The sequence below is a fragment of the Oncorhynchus mykiss genome, chromosome 11 (genome assembly GCF_057628025.1).
Source record: "Oncorhynchus mykiss isolate SJ-2025 chromosome 11, ASM5762802v1, whole genome shotgun sequence".
Taxonomy (NCBI): Eukaryota; Metazoa; Chordata; class Actinopteri; order Salmoniformes; family Salmonidae; genus Oncorhynchus; species Oncorhynchus mykiss.
Window position 1 is genome coordinate 86,938,927 of NC_143032.1, and position 23,461 is coordinate 86,962,387.

Sequence of the window (23,461 nt, forward strand, 5' to 3'; positions counted from 1 at the left end):
TCATTCTATTCAAGGAGGATTTATTCTCATAATCACCAACTAGGGAGAGAATGAAAAGATATGTGTTGTTTTGTGGGAAAGCAACCATGATCCAAGATTTTTTTTCATGAAGGGCAAATTTTTGGGCTAATCATTTAAATGCCAACCAAAATCACCCTACCATGAAAACATCAGGACTGCATTCCATGTGGGACCCTATTACTCACACTACTTTTGACCAGGGCCTTAGGGGCCAATGTAGGGAATATGTTGCCATTTGGGACACAGGCCCAGATTTGGCCCCAGTCGTAATGCAGGTCCAAATGTCTAAATCATTCCATTCCCTACTTATAAAAATGGAGGGGGGGCAGTTAGAGGGGGGGGGGGGGGGGGGCAGTTAGGAGAGCACAAGGCCAAGCAGACTGGAAGACCCAGAGATAAAGACAGCTGACCAAGGAAAACCAAACAACACAAACTACACTCTAAAACTACACCAGTTATACAGACAACAATCTAAAACTGTAAACTACACTCAAACTATAAACCACACTCTAAAACTATAAATTAACACAAACTGTACTCTAAAGCTATAAACTACACTCTAAAAGTACATCAAATACACAAACTACATTTGAAAACTACAACAAACTTTGCTCTAGAAATATAAAATACACAAATTACCCTCTAAACTACACCAATTACAAACTACGCTCAAAATATAAACTGCACAAACTACACTAAAACAAACTACACCAACTACCTAAACTACACTCTAAAACAACAAACTACACCAACTACCTAAACTACACTCTAAAACAACAAACTACACCAACTACACAAACTACACTCCAAAACAATAAACTACACCAACTACCTAAAGTACACTCTAAAACAATAAACTACACCAACTACACAAACTACACTCCAAAACAATAAACTAGACAAACTACCTAAAGTACACTCTAAAACAATAAACTAGACAAACTACCTAAAGTACACTCTAAAACAAGAAATTACACCAACTACACAAACTACACTCCAAAACAATAAACTACACCAACTACCTAAAGTACACTCTAAAACAATAAATTACACCAACTACACAAACTACACTCCAAAACAATAAACTACACCAACTACCTAAAGTACTCTTTAACACAATAAACTACACCAACTGCACTCCGCAACTATAAACTACACAGACAGGGAAAAACTACACTAAAACTACATTATCTACTACAATCAATTCAAACTACAAAAAAATGTCTACAAGCTAAACTCTACAAAAATTACACTTTAGTTGCATTACCTTAAACTCTAGCTTTATAAATAATTACTACAATCTTTATATGTGACCCGATTCAGGAAACTAGGCGTATGTCTCAAGTCACGATTTCACAGGAGAGCCTTTTGTAAGGTGAAAAGATTTTTGTTGTTGTCTTCTTGAACATGTGAATTTTCATGTGCCTTATTATCAAACTTGTATGTCATCTGTAAATACAAATACAATGGTTAAATTACGAGCCTAGTTGGTTCAGCCACAGAAAAAGTCAGCAACCTTCCCGCTAGCCATGATTGGCTGAGATAATGAGTGGGCTGGACATGCCTAGAGATGAGTTTGGATTGGTCTGCAGTGTTGCATCTTGAATCTATAAAATTAGCTGCTCGTAATGCATAATAATCCTTTCTTCCGCAGTTTTTTCAAAATATATTATGTCAACCACGGAGAACTGAAAATCTCACGAACATTGCTGCCCTGAATTTATCAGGCGCTGTTGACAAAGGTTTAGTGGGAAAAAGTTGTGATGGACTACTTTCTGGATGACGATACAATGCTGACTCTCTCTCATTTCATAACACATTTTGAAATCAGTGGAACAAAACAGGCCAAACAAGCTGTGCAAACTAAACGGAAACAACACAGGATGTCTGATATAAGGGGTAAGAATCTAGCTATATTTTCATAGAAGTTTCTAATTTAGTCAGAAAGTTGCTTTCATTGCAAGCTAAAGCATACTGTTAGCTAGCTAGCTGACGTTAGAAACTGGCTAGCTAACTAACAATGAACCTAACGTTATTTGGTTAACTTTAGCTTGCTATGACAATCGGTTTGTATTGCTAGTAACATTAATCTATGGATTGGAATTATAGTTAATTTTTTTAGCTCGCTAGCTAACGTTAACGTGACATGTCTAACTTGTTGTTAGCTAGCTAACGTTAGCTGAGGTGAGGTAGTTGGATGGCTTGCTAGCTAACATTAATTTACAGTGGGACAAAAAAGTATTTAGTCAGCCACCAATTGTGCAAGTTCTCGCACTTAAAAAGATGAGAGAGGCCTGTAATTTTCATCATAGGTACAATTCAACTATGACAGACAAAAAATTAAAAATCCAGAAAATCACATTGTAGGATTTTTTTATGAATTTATTTGCAAATTATGGTGGAAAATAAGTATGGTCACCTACAAACAAGCAAGATTTCTGGCTCTCACAGACATAACTTCTTCTTTAAGAGGCTCCTCTGTCCTCCACTCATTACCTGTATTAATCGCACCTGTTTGAACTTGTTATCAGTATAAAAGACACCTGTCCACTACCTCAAACAGTCACACTCCACTATCCACTAAAGAGCTGTCAAAGGACACCAGAAACAAAATTGAAGACCTGCACCAGGCTGGGAAGACTGAATCTGCAATAGGTAAGCAGCTTGGTTTGAAGAAATCAACTGTGGGAGAAATTATTAGGAAATGGAAGATAATCTCCCTCGATCTGGGGCTCCACGCAATTCTCACTCCTTGGGGTCAAAATTATCACAAGAATGGTGAGCAAAAATCCCAGAACCACACGGGGGGGCCAGGTGAATGACCTGCAGAGAGCTGGGACCAAAGTAACAAAGCCTACCATCAGTAACACATTACGCCGCCAGGGACTCAAATCCTGCAGTGCCAGATGTGTCCCCCTGCTCAAGCCAGTACATGTCCAGGCCTGTATGAAGTTTGCTAGAGAGCATTTGGATGATCCAGAAGAAGATTGGGAGAATGTCATATGGTCAGATGAAACCAAAATATAACTTTTTGGTAAAAACTCCACTCGTCATGTTTGGAGGACAAAGAATGCTGAGTTGCATCCAAAGAACACCATATCTACTGTGAAGCATGGGGGTGGAAACATCATGCTTTAGGGCTGTTTTTCTGCAAAGGGACCAGGACGACTGATCCGTGTAAAGGAAAGAATGAATTGGGCCATGTATCGTGAGATTTTGAGTGAAAACCTCCTTCCATCAGCAAGGGCATTGAAGATGAAACGTGGCTGGGTCTTTCAGCATGACAATGATCCCAAACACACCGCCCGGGCAACGAAGGAGTGGCTTCGTAAGAAGCATTTCAAGGTCCTGGAGTGGCCTAGCCAGTCTCCAGATCTCAACCCCATAGAAAATCTTTGGAGGGAGTTGAAAGTCCGTGTTGCCCAGCAACAGCCCCGAAACATCACTGCTCTAGAGGAGATCTGCATGGAGGAATGGGCCAAAATACCAGCAACAGTGTGTGAATACCTTGTGAAGACTTACAGAAAATGTTTGACCTCTGTCATTGCCAATAAAGGGTATATAACAAAGTATTGAGAAACTTTTGTTATTGACCAAATACTTATTTTCCACCATAATTCGCAAATAAATTCATTAAAAATCCTACAATGTGATTTTCTGGAAAAAAAAAAAATCTCATTTTGTCTGTCATAGTTGAAGTGTACCTATGATGAAAATTACAGGCCTCTCTCATCTTTTTAAGTGGGAGAACTTGCACAATCGGTGGCTGACTAAATACTTTTTTTCCCCACTGTATGTGTATGAAGTGTGTCTAACTTTAGTGATGTTATCTCAGAATGCCATTTCGCATCTATTGCATAATAATTCCCCCCCCCCCCCCCCCTAATAACTTCTAATTGAACGTTTAATCTTTTCCCCAGTTGTTAAATTTGGAAAAATAAGTATACATTCTTGATTTTGTGGTAAAATGGAAGGAGAATGAAAGTTTAAAGCAAAGTGCCCTAGAAGTAGCAGGCGTGTAATCAGAGGTCTGAGCCTTGAAAAAACATCTGGCTCTGAGCCTGTTGTACACCATGAGATGCCACAGTAGATCTGGCCCATTGATGTCTGTCATATTTCCCTGTGAAACGTGAGTGTATGGGCAGCATGGAAACGTGAGACTATATAGTCTGCCTGTCTGCCCATCTGTCTGTCTGCCTGTCTACCCCAACATATCTCAAGATAAGCCACTCTCACTTCAGAAATAAGCGAATGTAGAGTATCTGTGGATATATTTGCGCCTCTCCCTCTCGACTGAAACAAAAAGCAGACAGCAACTTCTGCAGTGTTGTCATCATAGGAGCTACCGCTGGTCCCATCTATCAGAGGGAGTACAGGTGGAATCACAAACTAAATGGTGGTTGATTCTTTCATCACAGGTTTAAGCAAGAAAAAACATTTCCCAGAATATTATTAACATCTGTGTTCCTTCAACTGTGGCCGTATCTTTACCTTGTCACCCTGTAACTTTAGCCTACCAGCAGCTGCCTCTGCCTGCCATGCAGCCCGCATGGAACTCCCTGTCTCCCTGTCTGGTGTGTTTGCGCTCCCTCATCCATCACACCTCCCTCCCTCCACCAGACCACCTGAGCCCCGGAAGACAGCTGTTTGGAGCATGACAGAGTGGCTCTGCCAGGGTGGAGTGACTTGATGGTTACAGTACTACAGAAACAGGGACAGATCCCTGAGACAGCCGTATGGAGCCTGACAGAGTGGCTCTGCCAGGGTGGTACTACAGAAACAGGGACAGATCCCTGAGACAGCCGTATGGAGCCTGACAGAGTGGCTCTGCCAGGGTGGTACTACAGAAACAGGGAAAGATCCCTCAGACAGCCGTATGGAGCTTGACAGAGTGGCTCTGCCAGGGTGGAGTTTGTACACAGACACTGGTATTGATTGGAGTAAATGGAGTGACTCACTAGCTGAGGGCCGGAGGGAGGGAGGAACCTGACTCCCCCTTGTCTATAATAGATAATAGCCCACTCCACTGCTTCAGGATATACCTAGCCTGAAGAGAGGAGAGTGGTAGGGAGGCATAGAGAGAATTGGTAATGTTCCCACAGAGAAATTCACCAGCGCTCTGTGACAACCAACAACTACACACAGTACTAGTAAAAAATGTGTGCAAAGAGTGTGCAAAGCTAGCTAGCTAACTAGTAAGCTAGCGCAATTACTCTACTGGTGACGACGGCTGGTGAGGAGGTAGGTAGGTCTGTGTGTGTGTGTGTTGGGCAAGTGTATCTGCTCAGATCAGATGATGATGATGATAGGGGCTGAGAGGCAGATGCAGGTCCAACCCTCATCGCAACTTTAAGGCTGCTAAATGGCACACTCCTTCCGTATTTAGTGCACTATATTAGTAGTGAAGAATGTCATCAGGAACCTTGTTATTTAATATAGGGTCTGTATGACTCGTTTTAAAGTGACTCAACACTATTTTTATGAAATAACACTTGCATATTGTCATTTCCAGGTGTTCTCTAAATTACATACTCGCATACAGTAATCAACTGCATTATTACACATACCATGGAGCTAGCATCATAGGCCTAACACAGTGGACACCATGGAGCTAGTACCATAGACCTAACACAGTGGACGCTGTGGAGCTAGCACCATAGACCTAACACAGTGGACACCATGGAGCTAGCATCATAGACCTAACACAGTGGACACCATGGAGCTAGCATCATAGACCTAACACATAGGCCACCATGGGGCTAGCATCATAGACCTAACACATAGGGCACCATGGGGCTAGCATCATAGACCTAACCCAGTGGACACCATGGAGCTAGCATCATAGACCTAACCCAGTGGACACCATGGAACTAGCAGGGGGTGGAAAGGAGTTTTAGGAGACGTTGCCAGGGAGAGGAACCGAACCTACACACACACACACACACACACACACACACACACACACACACACACACACACACACACACACACACACATACACACACACACACAGAGCTGCTTGGGTTCCTTCTTATTTCTTTTGTTCAGGCCTTTTCCACAGACACCCGAGATGGGACGTGACTCCAGACCCTTGGCATCCGTACAAAGGGAACCCTATACCAGAGAGGGGGACGGGGAGCATTCCTTCACTCCACCGTAAACCCTGGGGGGGGGATGGTTTACATCTACTAAAAAATAAATGCAAAATTTTAAGTTCTGAAGTACGAAAAAGAAAGAGAATTCACGAGCACCAAGGTTTTCCGGCACACAGCTTTGACCTACTACAGTATGTTGGTCTACTGTAGTTCAAACAATGTGTATGCAGGTCGATTAGGACTCAACCCTTCTCAAACAACCTTAATTCATACTCTTATAGTGCTCCCACAATAATGTGATTTGTACGTCATACAGGTTAAACCCTAAGGTCGATGTACGCACCCCCATGGAAAGTTCTCTCTAAGTGATGTTTTTGGAAATGCATGTGAGTTCTTCAGTCATTATAGAAACGTTAAAACACTTGTAAGCTTTAGTTCCATTGCTGTCGGGAAACCGGACCCTGGCTATTACTGCCTAGACATGGCTATTTGCATTTATGTAAAACACGTCTTTTCGGCGTCTTTTTATGGTTCTATCCCGAACGGCAGTCTTTTTTTTTAATGTATTTTTTTGGTCTTGAATCCCAAAAAACAATCAAATGTATTTATATAGCCCTTTTTACATCAGCCATGGTCACAAAGTGCAGTACAGAAACCCAGCCTAAACCCCCAAACAGCAAGCAATGCAGGTGTAGAAGCACGGTGGCTAGGAAAAACTCCCTAGAAAGGCCAAAACCTAGGAAGAAACCTAGAGAGGAACCAGGCTATGAGGGGTGGCCAGTCCTCTTCTGGCTGTGCCGGGTGGAGATTATAACAGAACATGGCCAAGATGTTCAAATGTTCATAGATGACCAGCATGGTCAAATAATAATAATAATCACAGTGGTTGTAGAGGGTGCAACAGGTCAGCACCTCAGCAGTAAATGTCAGTTGGCTTTTCAAAGCCAAGTAATCAGATTTAGAGCCAGCAGGTGCAGTACGGAGAGAGAGTTGAAAACAGCAGGTTCTGGGACAGGTAGCACGTCCGGCGAACAGGTCAGGGTTCCATAGCCGCAGGCAGAACAGTTGAAACTGGAGCATCAGCACGGCCAGGTGGACTGGGGACAGCAAGGAGTCACCAGGTCAGGTAGTCCTGAGGCATGGTCCTAGGGCTCAGGTCCTCCGGGAGGGGAGGGAGAGGGAGAGAAAGAGAATTAGAGGGAGCATACTTAAATTCACACAGGACACCGGATAAGACAGGAGAAATACTCCAGGTATAACAGACTGACCCTAGCCCCCCGACACATAAACTACTGCAGCATAAATACTGGAGGCGGAGACAGGAGGGGTCAGGAGACACTGTGGTCCTGTCAGACAATACCCCAGACAGGGCCAAACAGGCAGGATAAAACCCCACCCACTTTGCCAAAGCACAGCTCCCACACCACTAGAGGGATATCTTTAAACCACCAACTTACTATCCTGAGACAAGGCCGAGTATAGCCCATGAAGATCTACGTTAACGATCCTAACCTGCTACGTTAATGATCCTAAACTGCTATGTTAACGATCCTAACCTGCTACGTTAATTATCCTAACCTGCTACATTAATGATCCTAACATGCTACGTTAACGATCCTAACCTGCTACGTTAACGATCCTAACCTCAAATCAAATCAACGTTTGCTGAGTATAGCCCATGAAGATCTACGTTAACGATCCTAACCTGCTACGTTAATGATCCTAACCTGCTACGTGAACGATCCTAACCTGCTACGTTAATTATCCTAAACTGCTACGTTAATTATCCTAACCTGCTACATTAATGATCCTAACCTGCTACGTTAACGATCCTAACCTGCTACATTAATGATCCTAACCTGCTACGTTAATGATCCTAACCTGCTACGTTAACGATCCTAACCTGCTACGTTAATTATCCTAAACTGCTACGTTAATTATCCTAACCTGCTACATTAATGATCCTAACCTGCTACGTTAACGATCCTAACCTGCTACATTAATGATCCTAACCTGCTACGTTAACGATCCTAACCTGCTACATTAACGATCCTAACCTGCTACGTTAATTATCCTAACCTGCTACATTAATGATCCTAACCTGCTACGTTAACGATCCTAACCTGCTACATTAATGATCCTAACCTGCTACGTTAACGATCCTAACCTGCTACGTTAACGATCCTAACCTGCTACGTTAATTATCCTAACCTGCTACATTAATGATCCTAACCTGCTACGTTAACGATCCTAACCTGCTACATTAATGATCCTAACCTGCTACGTTAACGATCCTAACCTGCTACGTTAATTATCCTAACCTGCTACGTTAATTATCCTAACATGCTACGTTAACGATCCTAACCTGCTACGTTAATTATCCTAACCTGCTACATTAATTATCCTAACCTGCTACGTTAATTATCCTAACCTGCTACGTTAATTATCCTAAACTGCTACGTTAATTATCCTAACATGCTACGTTAACGATCCTAACCTGCTACGTTAATTATCCTAACCTGCTACGTTAATTATCCTAACATGCTACGTTAACGATCCTAACCTGCTACGTTAATTATCCTAACCTGCTACGTTAATTATCCTAACCTGCTACGTTAATTATCCTAACATGCTACGTTAATGATCCTAACCTGCTACGTTAGTGATCCTAACCTGCTACGTTAATGATCCTAACCTGCTACGTTAATGATCCTAACCTGCTACGTTAACGATCCTAACCTGCTACATTAATGATCCTAACCTGCTACGTTAACGATCCTAACCTGCTACGTTAATTATCCTAACCTGCTACATTAATGATCCTAACATGCTACGTTAATTATCCTAACATGCTACGTTAACGATCCTAACCTGCTACGTTAATTATCCTAACCTGCTACGTTAATTATCCTAACATGCTACGTTAACGATCCTAACCTGCTACGTTAATGATCCTAACCTGCTACGTTAATTATCCTAACCTGCTACATTAATGATCCTAACCTGCTACGTTAACGATCCTAACCTGCTACATTAATGATCCTAACCTGCTACGTTAACGATCCTAACCTGCTACGTTAATTATCCTAACCTGCTACGTTAATTATCCTAACATGCTACGTTAACGATCCTAACCTGCTACGTTAATTATCCTAACCTGCTACGTTAATTATCCTAACCTGCTACGTTAATTATCCTAACCTGCTACGTTAATTATCCTAAACTGCTATGTTAATTATCCTAACATGCTACGTTAACGATCCTAACCTGCTACGTTAATTATCCTAACCTGCTACGTTAATTATCCTAAACTGCTACGTTAACGATCCTAACCTGCTACGTTAACGATCCTAACCTGCTACGTTAATTATCCTAACCTGGTACGTTAATTATCCTAAACTGCTACGTTAACGATCCTAACCTGCTACGTTAACGATCCTAACCTGCTACGTTAATTATCCTAACCTGCTACGTTAATTATCCTAAACTGCTACGTTAACGATCCTAACCTGCTACGTTAATTATCCTAACCTGCTACGTTAATGATCCTAACCTGCTATGTTAATGATCCTAACCTGCTACGTTAATTATCCTAACCTGCTACGTTAATTATCCTAAACTGCTACGTTAATTATCCTAACCTGCTACGTTAATGATCCTAAACTGCTACGTTAACGATCCTAACCTGCTACATTAATGATCCTAACCTCAAATCAAATCAACGTTTGCTGAGTATAGCCCATGAAGATCTACGTTAACGATCCTAACCTGCTACGTTAATGATCCTAAACTGCTATGTTAACGATCCTAACCTGCTACGTTAATTATCCTAACCTGCTACATTAATGATCCTAACATGCTACGTTAACGATCCTAACCTGCTACGTTAACGATCCTAACCTCAAATCAAATCAACGTTTGCTGAGTATAGCCCATGAAGATCTACGTTAACGATCCTAACCTGCTACGTTAATGATCCTAACCTGCTACGTTAACGATCCTAACCTGCTACGTTAATTATCCTAAACTGCTACGTTAATTATCCTAACCTGCTACATTAATGATCCTAACCTGCTACGTTAACGATCCTAACCTGCTACATTAATGATCCTAACCTGCTACGTTAATTATCCTAACCTGCTACATTAATGATCCTAACCTGCTACGTTAACGATCCTAACCTGCTACATTAATGATCCTAACCTGCTACGTTAACGATCCTAACCTGCTACGTTAACGATCCTAACCTGCTACGTTAATTATCCTAACCTGCTACATTAATGATCCTAACCTGCTACGTTAACGATCCTAACCTGCTACATTAATGATCCTAACCTGCTACGTTAACGATCCTAACCTGCTACGTTAATTATCCTAACCTGCTACGTTAATTATCCTAACATGCTACGTTAACGATCCTAACCTGCTACGTTAATTATCCTAACCTGCTACGTTAATTATCCTAACCTGCTACGTTAATTATCCTAACCTGCTACGTTAATTATCCTAAACTGCTACGTTAATTATCCTAACATGCTACGTTAACGATCCTAACCTGCTACGTTAATTATCCTAACCTGCTACGTTAATTATCCTAACATGCTACGTTAACGATCCTAACCTGCTACGTTAATGATCCTAACCTGCTACGTTAATGATCCTAACCTGCTACGTTAATGATCCTAACCTGCTACGTTAACGATCCTAACCTGCTACATTAATGATCCTAACCTGCTACGTTAACGATCCTAACCTGCTACGTTAATTATCCTAACCTGCTACGTTAATTATCCTAAACTGCTACGTTAATTATCCTAACATGCTACGTTAACGATCCTAACCTGCTACGTTAATTATCCTAACCTGCTACGTTAATTATCCTAACATGCTACGTTAACGATCCTAACCTGCTACGTTAATGATCCTAACCTGCTACGTTAATTATCCTAACCTGCTACATTAATGATCCTAACCTGCTACGTTAACGATCCTAACCTGCTACATTAATGATCCTAACCTGCTACGTTAACGATCCTAACCTGCTACGTTAATTATCCTAACCTGCTACGTTAATTATCCTAACATGCTACGTTAACGATCCTAACCTGCTACGTTAATTATCCTAACCTGCTACGTTAATTATCCTAACCTGCTACGTTAATTATCCTAACCTGCTACGTTAATTATCCTAAACTGCTATGTTAATTATCCTAACATGCTACGTTAACGATCCTAACCTGCTACGTTAATTATCCTAACCTGCTACGTTAATTATCCTAAACTGCTACGTTAACGATCCTAACCTGCTACGTTAACGATCCTAACCTGCTACGTTAATTATCCTAACCTGGTACGTTAATTATCCTAAACTGCTACGTTAACGATCCTAACCTGCTACGTTAACGATCCTAACCTGCTACGTTAATTATCCTAACCTGCTACGTTAATTATCCTAATCTGCTACGTTAACGATCCTAACCTGCTACGTTAATTATCCTAACCTGCTACGTTAATGATCCTAACCTGCTATGTTAATGATCCTAACCTGCTACGTTAATTATCCTAACCTGCTACGTTAATTATCCTAAACTGCTACGTTAATTATCCTAACCTGCTACGTTAATTATCCTAAACTGCTACGTTAACGATCCTAACCTGCTACATTAATGATCCTAACATGCTACGTTAATGATCCTAACCTGCTACGTTAATGATCCTAACATGCTACATTAATGATCCTAACATGCTACGTTAATGATCCAAACCTCAAATCAAATCAACTTTTGTCACTTGCGCCAAATACAACCTTACAGTGAAATGCTTACTTACAAGCCCTTAACCAACAGTGCAGTTTTGAAGTAAAAAATAGGTATTAGGTAAACAATAGATAAGTAAAGAAATAAAAAAAGTGTAAAAATAATAGTAGCGAGGCAAAATACAGGTGGTACCGGTCAATGTGCGGGGGCACATGGTGGTTAGTCGGGCTATTTGAGGTAATATGTACATGTAGGATTAGTTTAGATGATAATTTAGATGATAAACAGAGCGATGCGTAAAAGAGGGGTTTGGCCGGGGGGGATGGACACACACACCTCCTCCCTATAGGCTGTCTCATCGTTGTCAGTGATCAGTAATCAAGCCTACCACTGTTGTGTTGTCTGCAAACTTAATGATGGTGTTGCAGTCATGCCTGGCCGGGCAGTCGTAGGTGAACAGGGAGTACAGGAAGGGACTAAGCACACACCCCTGAGGGACTCCAGTGTTGAGGATCAGCATGGCATATGTGTTGTTACCTACCCTTACCACCTGGGGGCGGCCCATCAGGAAGTCCAGGATTCAGCTGCAGAGGGAGGTGTTTAGTACCAGGGTCCTTAGCTTAGTGAGGAGCTTTGAGGGCACTATGGTGTTGAACGCTGAGCTGAAGTCAATGAATAGCATTCTCACATAAGTGTTCCTTTTGTCCAGGTGGGAAAGGGCAGTGTGGAGTGCAATAGAGATGGCATCATCTGTGGATCTGTTAGGGTGGTATGCAAATTGGAGTGGGTCTAGGGTTTCTGGGATAATGGTGTTGATGTGAGCCGTTATCAGCCATTAAAAGCACTTCATGGCTACAGACGTGAGTGTTACAGGTCTGTTGTCATTTAGGCAGGTTACCTTTGTGTTCTTGGGCCCAGGGACTATTGTGGTCTGCTTGAACATGTTGGTATTACAGACTCAGACAGGGAGACGTTGATAATGTCAGTGAAGACACCTGCCAGATGGTCAGCACATGCCTGGACCAACCTTCCTGGTAATCCGTCTGGCCCAGAGGCCTTGTCAACATTAACCTGTTTACTCACGTCGAGAGCGTGATCACACAGTCGCCGGATCAAAGAAAATAAAATAATATTTCGACAATGCAGTAATATCTAACAAGTAATCTAACCTAACAATTTCACAACAACTACCTTATACACACAAGTCTAAAGGAATGAATAAGAATATGTACATACAAATATGTGAATGAGAGATGGCCGAACGGGATAGGCAAGATGCAGTAGATGTTATAGACTACAGTATATACATATGAGATGAGTAATGTAGGGTATGTAAATATTGTATAAAGTGGAAGTGATAAATATATTACATCATTTGTTCCATTATTAAATTGGCTAGAGATTTGAGTCAGTATGTTGTCAGCAGCCACTCTACGTTATTGATGGCTGTTTAACAGTCTGATGGTCTTGAGACAGAAGCTGTTTTTCAGTCTCTCGGTCCCAGCTTTGATGCGGGTTGATGGCGGGGCGAACAGGCAGTGGTTCGGGTGGTTGTTGTCCTTGATGATCTTTTTGGCCTTGCTGTGACATCGGGTGGTGTAGGTGTCCTGGAGGGCAGGTAGTTTGCTTCCATCACTTCCATCTGGAGAGCCTTACGGTTGTGGGCGGAGCAGTTGCCGTACCAGGCGGTGATACAGCCCGACAGGATGCTCTCGATTGTGCATCTGTAAAGGTTTGTGAATGTTTTTGGTGACAACCCGAATTTCTTCAGCCTCCTCGTCGCAAAACCCACTGGCTCCAGGTCATCTATAAGTCTTTGTTAGTTAAATCCCCACCTTATCTCAGCTCACTGGTCACCATAGCAGCACCCACCCGTAGCACGCGCTCCAGCAGGTATATCTCACTGGTCACCCCCAAAGCCAATTCCTCCTTTGGCCGCCTTTCCTTACAGTTCTCTGCTGCCAATGACTGGAACGAATTGCAAAAATCTTTGAAACTGGAGACTCATATCTCCCTCTCTAACTATAAGCACTAGCTGGCAGAGCAGCTCACAGGTCACTGCACCTGTACATAGCCCATCTGTAAACAGCCCATCCAACTACCTCATCCCCATACTTGTATTTATTTTTTGCTCCTTTGCACCCCAGTATCTCTACTTGCACATTCCTCTTCTGCACATCTCTCACTCCAGTGTTTCATTGCTATATTGTAATTATTTCGCCACCATGGCCTATTTATTGCCTTACCTCCCTTAACTTACCTCATTTGCACACACTGTATATTGATTTTTCTATTGTGTTATTGACTGTACGTTTGTTATGTGTTACTCTGTGTTGTTGTTTGTGGCGCACCGCTTTGCTTTATCTTGGCCAGGTTGCAGTTGTAAATGATAACTTTCTCAACTAGCCTACCTGGTTAAATAAAGGTGAAAAAAAATATGGAGCGTCAGCATTTGTGGGTTCAATTACAGGCTCAAAATGGCCAGAAACAAAGCACTTTGTTCTGAAACTTGTCGGTCTATTCTTGTTCTGAGAAATGAAGGCTATTCCATGCAAGAAATGTCTAAGAAATTGAAGATCTCGTACAATGCTGTGTACTACTCCCTTCAGAGAACAGCGCAAACTGGCTCTAACCAAAATAGAAAGAGGAGTGGGAGGCCCCGGTGCACAACTGAGGAAGAGGATAAGTACATTAGAGTGTCTAGTTTGAGAAACAGACGCCTCACAAGTTCTCAACTGGCAGCTTCATTAAACAGTACCCGCAAAACACCAGTCTCAACGTCAACAGTGAAGAGGTGACTCCGGGAGGCTGGCCTTCTAGGCAGAGTTGCAAATAAAAAGCCATACCTCAGATTGGCCAATAAAAATAAAAGATTAAGATGGGCAACAGAACACTGACACTAGACAGAGGAACTCTGCCTAGAAGGCCAGCATCCCAGAGTCATCTCTTCACTGTTGACATTGAGACTGGTGTTTTGCGGGTACTATTTAATGAAGCTGCCAGGAAAAAATGTAATGCAAGCTTATTGGCTTATTGCGGCCGTATTGTTTGAGCAAGAGTGAAGGAAAATATTGCATTTGAAGATGATCATCCATAGAAGCTGAATACCAAATTAGTTCATCATCATAGCCGATCATAGATCGAGCAGTTCTGGAGAAGAAGAGGTTTAAATGGGAATCACTAGGCTTTAGAATGCTTTAGAACGCTTTAGAACGCCAGGGGAGGAAATAGTTAGGGAGCTAGTAAACCTCCAGAAACATTTCATGCTTCAGCCGATCAGGTCGAAAAGTTTGTTCTCATGGCAGGAACAGCAACATACAGTAGATGGCCTGTAACACATCAGCCGGCAGAGGGTCCGCGTAGTAGTGACACCACTACCACAGTTTGGTGTTATGGTAACTTCAACCACTACCGCAGTTTGGCGTGATGGTAACTTCAACCACTACCGCATATTGGCGTGATGGTAACTTCAACCATTACCACAGTTTGGTGTGATGGTAACTTCAACCACTACCACAGTTTGGCGTGATGGTAACTTAAACCACTACCGCAGTTTGGTGTGATGGTAACTTCAACCACTACCACAGTTTGGCGTGATGGTAACTTCAACCACTACCGCAGTTTGGCGTGATGGTAACTTCAACCACCTCCGCAGTTTGGTGTGATGGAAACTTCAACCACCTCCGCAGTTTGGTGTGATGGTAACTTCAACCACCTCCGCAGTTTGGTGTGATGGAAACTTCAACCACCTCCGCAGTTTGGTGTGATGGTAACTTCAACCACTACCACAGTTTGGTGTGATGGAAACTTCAACCACCTCCGCAGTTTGGTGTGATGGAAACTTCAACCACTACCTCAGTTTGGTGTGATGGTAACTTCAACCACCTCCGAAGTTTGGTGTGATGGTAACTTCAACCACTACCTCAGTTTGGTGTGATGATAACTTCAACCACCTCCGCAGTTAGGTGTGATGGTAACTTCAACCACCTCCGCAGTTTGGTGTGATGGTAACTTCAACCACTACCACAGTTTGGTGTGATGGTAACGATCTTACATTTTGATTAAACGTCAGATGTTTGAATCGCAACCTGCAACATTTAACTTCATAAATACATTGAGATTTTGTTTCGATGGTGGATTAAAGTCCACATTTAATGTTTGGCTATCAAACTATTGGATGTATTGTCTTTGCAGAGCTGCTTATCAACAGTTCACCCGAAAGGCACAAGGGAGACTTGGAAGAGGTGTACGACGCGTCATCCCTGCGTGTGTGGTCTCTTCTATTAGGCCCAGAATCAAATGGTATCTACATAGGGTTTGAGCGTTAATAAAACCAGTTAACTGGATCTAGCCTCTACTACAAAATAAAATGGCTATACATCAATCAAATGTATTTATAAAGCCCTTTTTACATCAGCTAATGTCACAAAGTGCTACACAGAAACCCAGCCTAAAATCCCAAACAGCAAGCAATGCAGATGTAGAAGCACAGTGTTCCAGTTGTCTGCGGTCATTATTTTTCAAGACATAATGTTAGCTCCATATGTAATAACGCCTTCTGTTAAAAACTAAACAATCTGACCTACTGAAATTATTAATCACATTCGAATACATTTGGTGTCTTATAATTCTAAGACAAGGTTTCTAAAAATATTATAAGTTTGCCTAGTCGACTATAAAAACAGTTTCAAGTGTAGCCAGAAAAACTAGCTTGGAAGATAAAGCTGCTTTGAACGCACACAACCGGCCCGGTTGCTAGAGTTGCTAGAGTGATGACTTCATCTAACCCAGGGTGCCATCTAGTGGAAACTAATGGTAACTACACTGAGCAGCTAATTGGAGATTAGACTCTCAAGATGGCACTTTGACAAAAAGAACTCATTACATGTGTCGTAAATAAAAACAAACCATGTAAAATTGGTAGTATAGAGATGCGGTCAGATATTCAGCAGGAAACAGAAGGTGCGGGTGCGTAAGTGTTGATATTTATTTACAGTGTTCAAGTAGTGGTATTTCATAGTTTTGATGTCTTCACTATTATTCTACGATGAAGAAAATATAAAAAATAAAGAAAACCCCTGGAATGAGTAGGTGTGTCCAAACCTTTGACTGGTACTGAATGATCGCGATATTGTTTGGGAAATGGTAGATGCTACGTACCAAATGTGGTGCCAATCGGTCCAGTGGTCCTGGACAATGAGACGTTTAAAGTAGTCAATGTCATTGAAAATGGTCCAAAATACCTCAAAAGCATAATATTGCATGCCTTGTTGGATGTTGAGTTCTGATGTTTGCCAAGCGGGGTAAACAGTACTGAGGTAGCTCATCCTAGAGTGATGGGTTCAGTTTGTCCTGATGGTGGCACAGCTTGAACCCCGGCATGGCTGCTTGCAGCTTTAATTTGCAGCTCTAATTTGTGTGAGAGAGCGAGAGAGCGAGAGAGCGAGCGAGAAAGAGAGCGAGAGAGAGAGAGAGAGAGCGAGTGAGAGAGAGAGAGAGAGAGAGCGAGGTTATGGGAGCAGAAAAAAGCAACCCCCCCCCCTGACATGAAGAATGCAGTCATGGAAAATATGAGACGTGGTGAACCATGGCCTTTGATAATTTTAACACAGATGTGACGCTAGAAACTGAAGCCTGTTGGAGCCGTGTGGAGTGGCTTCGCAGACAGAGAAGGATTATCAGACACAGAGGCCATCTTAGGTCCATATCATGACCAATTTCCACCCCAACATGCTGTAGCTCTTCTTGTGCCGCTACTTAATCGCTGGTATGAAGTCAGTAAATCAGTCCAGACGATCTGGTTCCATCTGGAACACATTCTAAATAAAAGCACAGTCAAAATCTTAAAGTGCAGTATACAAACTATACTATTGTTGTTTTTTCAGTTTACAACAGCTTGAAAAGTCACAGATACTTATCACAGTCACAGGTCTGGATTCTATCTATCCAATGAAGCGTACATGTTTGTAGGAGTGTTATTCATTGGTTTATGTCTAATTTTAGTAAGTGGATAGATCCAGATCAACGTTACCATGGCAGAGGGTAGATGAATATCTTACAGTTATAATCTTGTTGTTTTAGTACAGTTACATGAGGAGCTGGTTGCTGAGCAACAGGCAGCCATCTTCCTTCTCATTTCCCTCTCTTCTCAGGGTGCCTCTCCTAGGACATCAGAGGTCACACACACACACAAACACACACACACACACACACACACACACACACACACACACACACACACACACACACACACACACACACACACACACACACACACACACACACACACACTCCCTGTTAGAGCTTTCCCTGTGAGTAGCACAACAGCAGCAGCATTAAAATAAGACATATGCCCAACCAGTGGAGTAGTTAATGTGTTGTCTATTTTCTGTGCCCTAATGGCCTCTGTGACAGCAATCTTCATTTTAAAGTGGTCAATCTACTCATTATTTTGGTTGAAATTGGTTATTCAGCACCACCTGTAGTGCTGGAGTCCTGACTCAAAATCTTGTGTGGCCACTAGATGGCAGTGATAATGCTTAAAAGCCATTTACAAATCATAGGCAACCCAATTTGAAGAGACCTCATTCTACCTCTATTGTTGTCCCACTGGGTCCCACAGGGTCAAAGGTCAGGGATCAGAGGACTGATCCCTACTGCATCACCTCTATCAGTTACCCTACTCTGTTCTCTCTCAGGCCAACCCCGCACTCCACTATCTGTCTCACAGGGAAGGGGCTTAGCAAGGCCATACCAAATTATGCCAGAGCCAGGGAGGATAGCCAGTCCAGCCATTCCAAACGATGCTAAGGAAGACACCCAGACTAGCTCAGCCATACCAAATGATGCCAGAGTCATATAAAGGACCTAGACCAGTCCAGCCATTCCAAATACTGACAGAGTCAGAGAGGAGAAACTTGTCCGGGAACGGCAACTTCTAGTTTAACATAACCTGCAAACTAGGACACCTTCAAGTACCAACTGACTACCTGCAAAACTAACCAGGACACCTTCTAATTGCACCAACTGACCAACTGCCAAGGACACCTTCCAACTCACCAACTGCCAAACTAACCAGGACAACTTCCAACTGACCAACTGAACAACCACACAGGACACCTTCCAACTCACCAACTGTCAAACTAACCAGGACACCTTCCAACTGACCAACTAACCAGGGCACCTTCCAAATAACCAACTAACCAGGACACCTTCTTACTGACCAAGTGACCAACTAACCAAGACAACTTCCAACTGACCAACTGACAAACTAACAAGGACGTGCACCTTCCAACTGACCAACAAACCAGGGCACCTTCAACTGTACCAACTGACCAACTAACCAGGGCACCTTCTAACTAACCAACTCACCAACTAACCAGGGCACCTTCCAATTGATCAACTGACCAACTAACCAGGGCACCTTCAACTGTACCAACAGACCAACTAACCAGGGCAACTTCTAACTAACCAACTCACCAACTAACCAGGGCCCCTTCCAACTAACCAACTCACAAACTAACCAGGGCACCTTCCAACTATACCAACTGACTACCTGACCAACTAACCAGGGCACCTTCCAACTGACCAACTAACCAGGGCACCTTACAACTGACCAACTAACCAGGGCACCTTCCAACTCACCAACTAACCAGGACACCTTCCAACTAACCAACTGACCAACTAACCAGGACACGGTCCAACTATACCAACTGACCAACTAACCAGGGCACCTTCCAATTCTACCAACGAACCAGGACACGGTCCAACTATACCAACTGACCAACTAACTGGGGCACCGTCCAACTCAGTAACTAACCAGGGCACCATCCAACTAACCAACAGTCCAACTCACCAACTAACCAGTGCACCTTCCAACAGACCAACTCACCAACTAACCAGGGAACCTTCCAACTAACCAACTCACCACCTAACCAGGGCACCTTCCAACTCACCAACTAACCAGGGCACCTTCCAACTGACCAACTAACCAGGGCACCTTCCAACTGACCAACTAACCAGGGCACCTTCCAGCTGACCAACTAACCAGGGCACCTTCCAACTGACCAACTAACCAGGGCACCTTCCAACTGACCAACTAACCAGGGCACCTTCCAACTGACCAACTCACCAACTAACCAGGGAACCTTCCAACTAACCAACTCACCACCTAACCAGGGCACCTTCCAACTCACCAACTAACCAGGGCACCTTCCAACTGACCAACTAACCAGGGCACCTTCCAACTGACCAACTAACCAGGGCACCTTCCAGCTGACCAACTAACCAGGGCACCTTCCAACTGACCAACTAACCAGGGCACCTTCCAACTGACCAACTAACCAGGGCACCTTCCAGCTGACCAACTAACCAGGGCACCTTCCAACTTACCAACTAACCAGGGCACCTTCCAACTGACCCACTAACCAGGGTACATTCCAACTGACCAAATAGCCAGGGCACCTTCCAACTGACCAACTAACGAGGACAACTTCCAACTGACCAACTAACCAGGGCACCTGCCAACTGACCAACTATTCAGGGCACCTTCCATCTATACCAACTGACCAGGACACGGTCCAACAATACCAACTAACCAGTACACCTTCCAACTGTACCAACAGACCAACTTACAATCTAACCAGGACGTCTTCCAACTGACCAACTAACCAAATAACCAGGGCACCTTCCAACTAACCAAATCACCAGGGCACCTTCCAACTGTACCAATGAACCAGGATACGGACCAACTGTACCAACTCACCAACTAACTAGGATACGGACCAACTATACCATAAACCAACTAACCAGGACACGGACCAACTATAGCAACTCACCAACTAACTAGGACACGGACCAACTATACCATAAACCACCTAACCAGGACACGGACCAACTATACCATAAACCAACTCACCAACTAACCAGGGCACCTTCCAACTGACCAACTCAACTCAACAACTGATTTGATTTGATTTGATTTTGATTTTGACCAACTAACCAGGACACGGAACAACTGTACCAACTCACCAACTAACCAGGATATGGACCAACTATACCATAAACCAACTCACCAGGGCACCTTCCAACTGACCAAGTAACCTTGACACGGTCCAACTGTACCAACTCACCAACTAACCAGGACACCGTCAAACTGTACCAACTCACCAACTAACCAGGACACAGACCAACTATACCATAAACCAACTCACCAACTAACCGGGGGACCTTCCAACTGACAAACTAACCAGGACACGGTCCAACTATACCATAACCCAACTCACCAACTAACCAGGGCACCTTCCAACTGACCAAGTGTACCAACTAACCAGGACACCTTCCATGTGACCTACTGACCAGGGCACCTTCCAACTGTACCAACTGACCAACTTATCAACTAACCAGGACACCTTCCAGCTGACCAACTAACGAGGGCACCTTCCAACTGACCTACTGACCAACTAACCAGGACACCGTCCAACTCACCAACTAACCAGGGCACCTTCCAACTGTCCAACTGAGCAACTAACCAGGACACAGTCCAACTCACCAACTACATTTGAACATCTTGGCCATGTTCTGTTATAATCTCCACCCGGCACAGCCAGAAGAGGACTGGCCACCCCACATAGCCTGGTTCCTCTCTAGGTTTCTTCCTAGGTTTTGGCCTTTCTAGGGAGTATTTCCTAGCCACCGTGCTTCTACACCTGCATTGCTTGCTGTTTGGGGTTTTAGGCTGGGTTTCTGTACAGCACTTTGAGATATCAGCTTATGTAAGAAGGGCTATATAAATACATTTGATTTGATTGGATTTGATTTGACCAACTAACCAGGGCACCTTCCAAGTGACCAACTGACCAACTAACCAGGGCACCTTCCAACTAAACCAACAGACCAACTGACCAACTAACCAGGACACCTTCCAACGGACCAACTGATCAAATAACCAGGGCAACTTCCAACGGAACAACTCACAAACTAACCAGGGCACCTTCCAACTAACCAACAAATCAGGGCACCTTCCAACTGACCAACTGGCCAACTAACCAGGGCACCTTCCAACTGACCAACTAACCAGGGCACCTTCCAACTGACGAACTAACTAGGACACCTTCCAACTGACCAACTAACTAGGACACCTTCCAACTGACCAAGTTATCAACTAACCAGGGCACCTTCCAACTGACCAGGACACAGTCCAACTAACCAATAGTCCAACTAACCAACTAACCGGGGCACCTTCCAAATGACCAACTAATCAAAACACCTTCCAACTGACCAACTAACCAGGGCACCTTCCAACTGATCAACTGACCAGGGCACCTTCCAACTGACGAACTAACTAGGACACCTTCCAACTGACCAACTAACTAGGACACCTTCCAACTGACCAAGTTATCAACTAACCAGGGCACCTTCCAACTGACCAGGACACAGTCCAACTAACCAATAGTCCAACTAACCAACTAACCGGGGCACCTTCCAAATGACCAACTAATCAAAACACCTTCCAACTGACCAACTAACCAGGGCACCTTCCAACTGATCAACTGGCCAGGGCACCTTCCAACTGACCAACTAACCAGGACACGGTCCAACAATACCAACTAACCAGGGCACCTTCCAACTGGCCAACTAACCAGGGCACCTTCCAACTGGCCAAATAACCAGGGCACCTTCCAACTGGACAACTAACCAGGGCACCTTCCAACTGATCAACTAACCAGGGCACCTTCCAACTGATCAACTAACCAGGGCACCTTCCAACTGACCAACTAACCAGGGCACCTTCCAACTGACCAACTAACCAGGGCACCTTCCAACTGATCAACTAACCAGGGCACCTTCCAACTGACCAACTAACCAGGGCACATTCCAACTCTACCAACTGACCCACTAACCAGGACACGGTCCAACAATACCAACTAACCAGGGCACCTTCCAACTCACAAACTAACCAGTTCACCTTCCAACTGACCAACTAACCAGGACACGGTCCAACTATACAAACTGACTAAATAACCAGGGCCCCTTCCAACTGACCAAATAACCAAATACACAGGGCACCTTCCAACTAACCAACTCACCAAATACCCAGGGCACCTTCCAACTAACTGACTCACCTAATACCCAGGGCACCTTCCAACTGAACCAACAGCCCAACTAACCAGGACATCTTCCAACTGACCAACTAACCAAATACCCAGGGCACCTTCCAACTAACCAACTCACCAAATACCCAGGGCACCTTCCAACTGACCAACTCACCAACTAACCAGGACACCTTCCAACTAACCAACTCACAAACTAACCAGGACACCTTCCAACAGACCAACTAACCAGGACATCTTCCAACTGACCAACTGATCAACTAACCAGGGCACCTTCCAACTGAACCAACTTACCAGGACACCTTCCAACTGACCAACTCACCAACTATCCAGGACACCTTCCAACTAACCAATCACAAACTGACCTGGGCCCCTTGCAACTGACCAACTAACCAGGGCACCTACTAACTGACTTACCGACCAACTAACCAGGGAACCGTCCAACTGTACCAACTGACAAACTAACCAGGACACCTTC

At 43.6% G+C, this 23,461-nt stretch overlaps 1 long non-coding RNA gene across 1 annotated transcript in view; it reads left to right on the forward strand.

Annotated features, from left to right (window-relative positions):
- The first annotated feature begins 1,294 nt into the window (after positions 1–1,294).
- The window catches only part of LOC149979905 (uncharacterized), a 39,199-nt gene continuing 17,032 nt past the window's right edge, over positions 1,295–23,461 (forward strand). The window contains exon 1 of the long non-coding RNA XR_016484319.1: positions 1,295–1,920. This is a non-coding gene — a long non-coding RNA (uncharacterized LOC149979905). The remainder of the gene's footprint in view (positions 1,921–23,461) is intronic.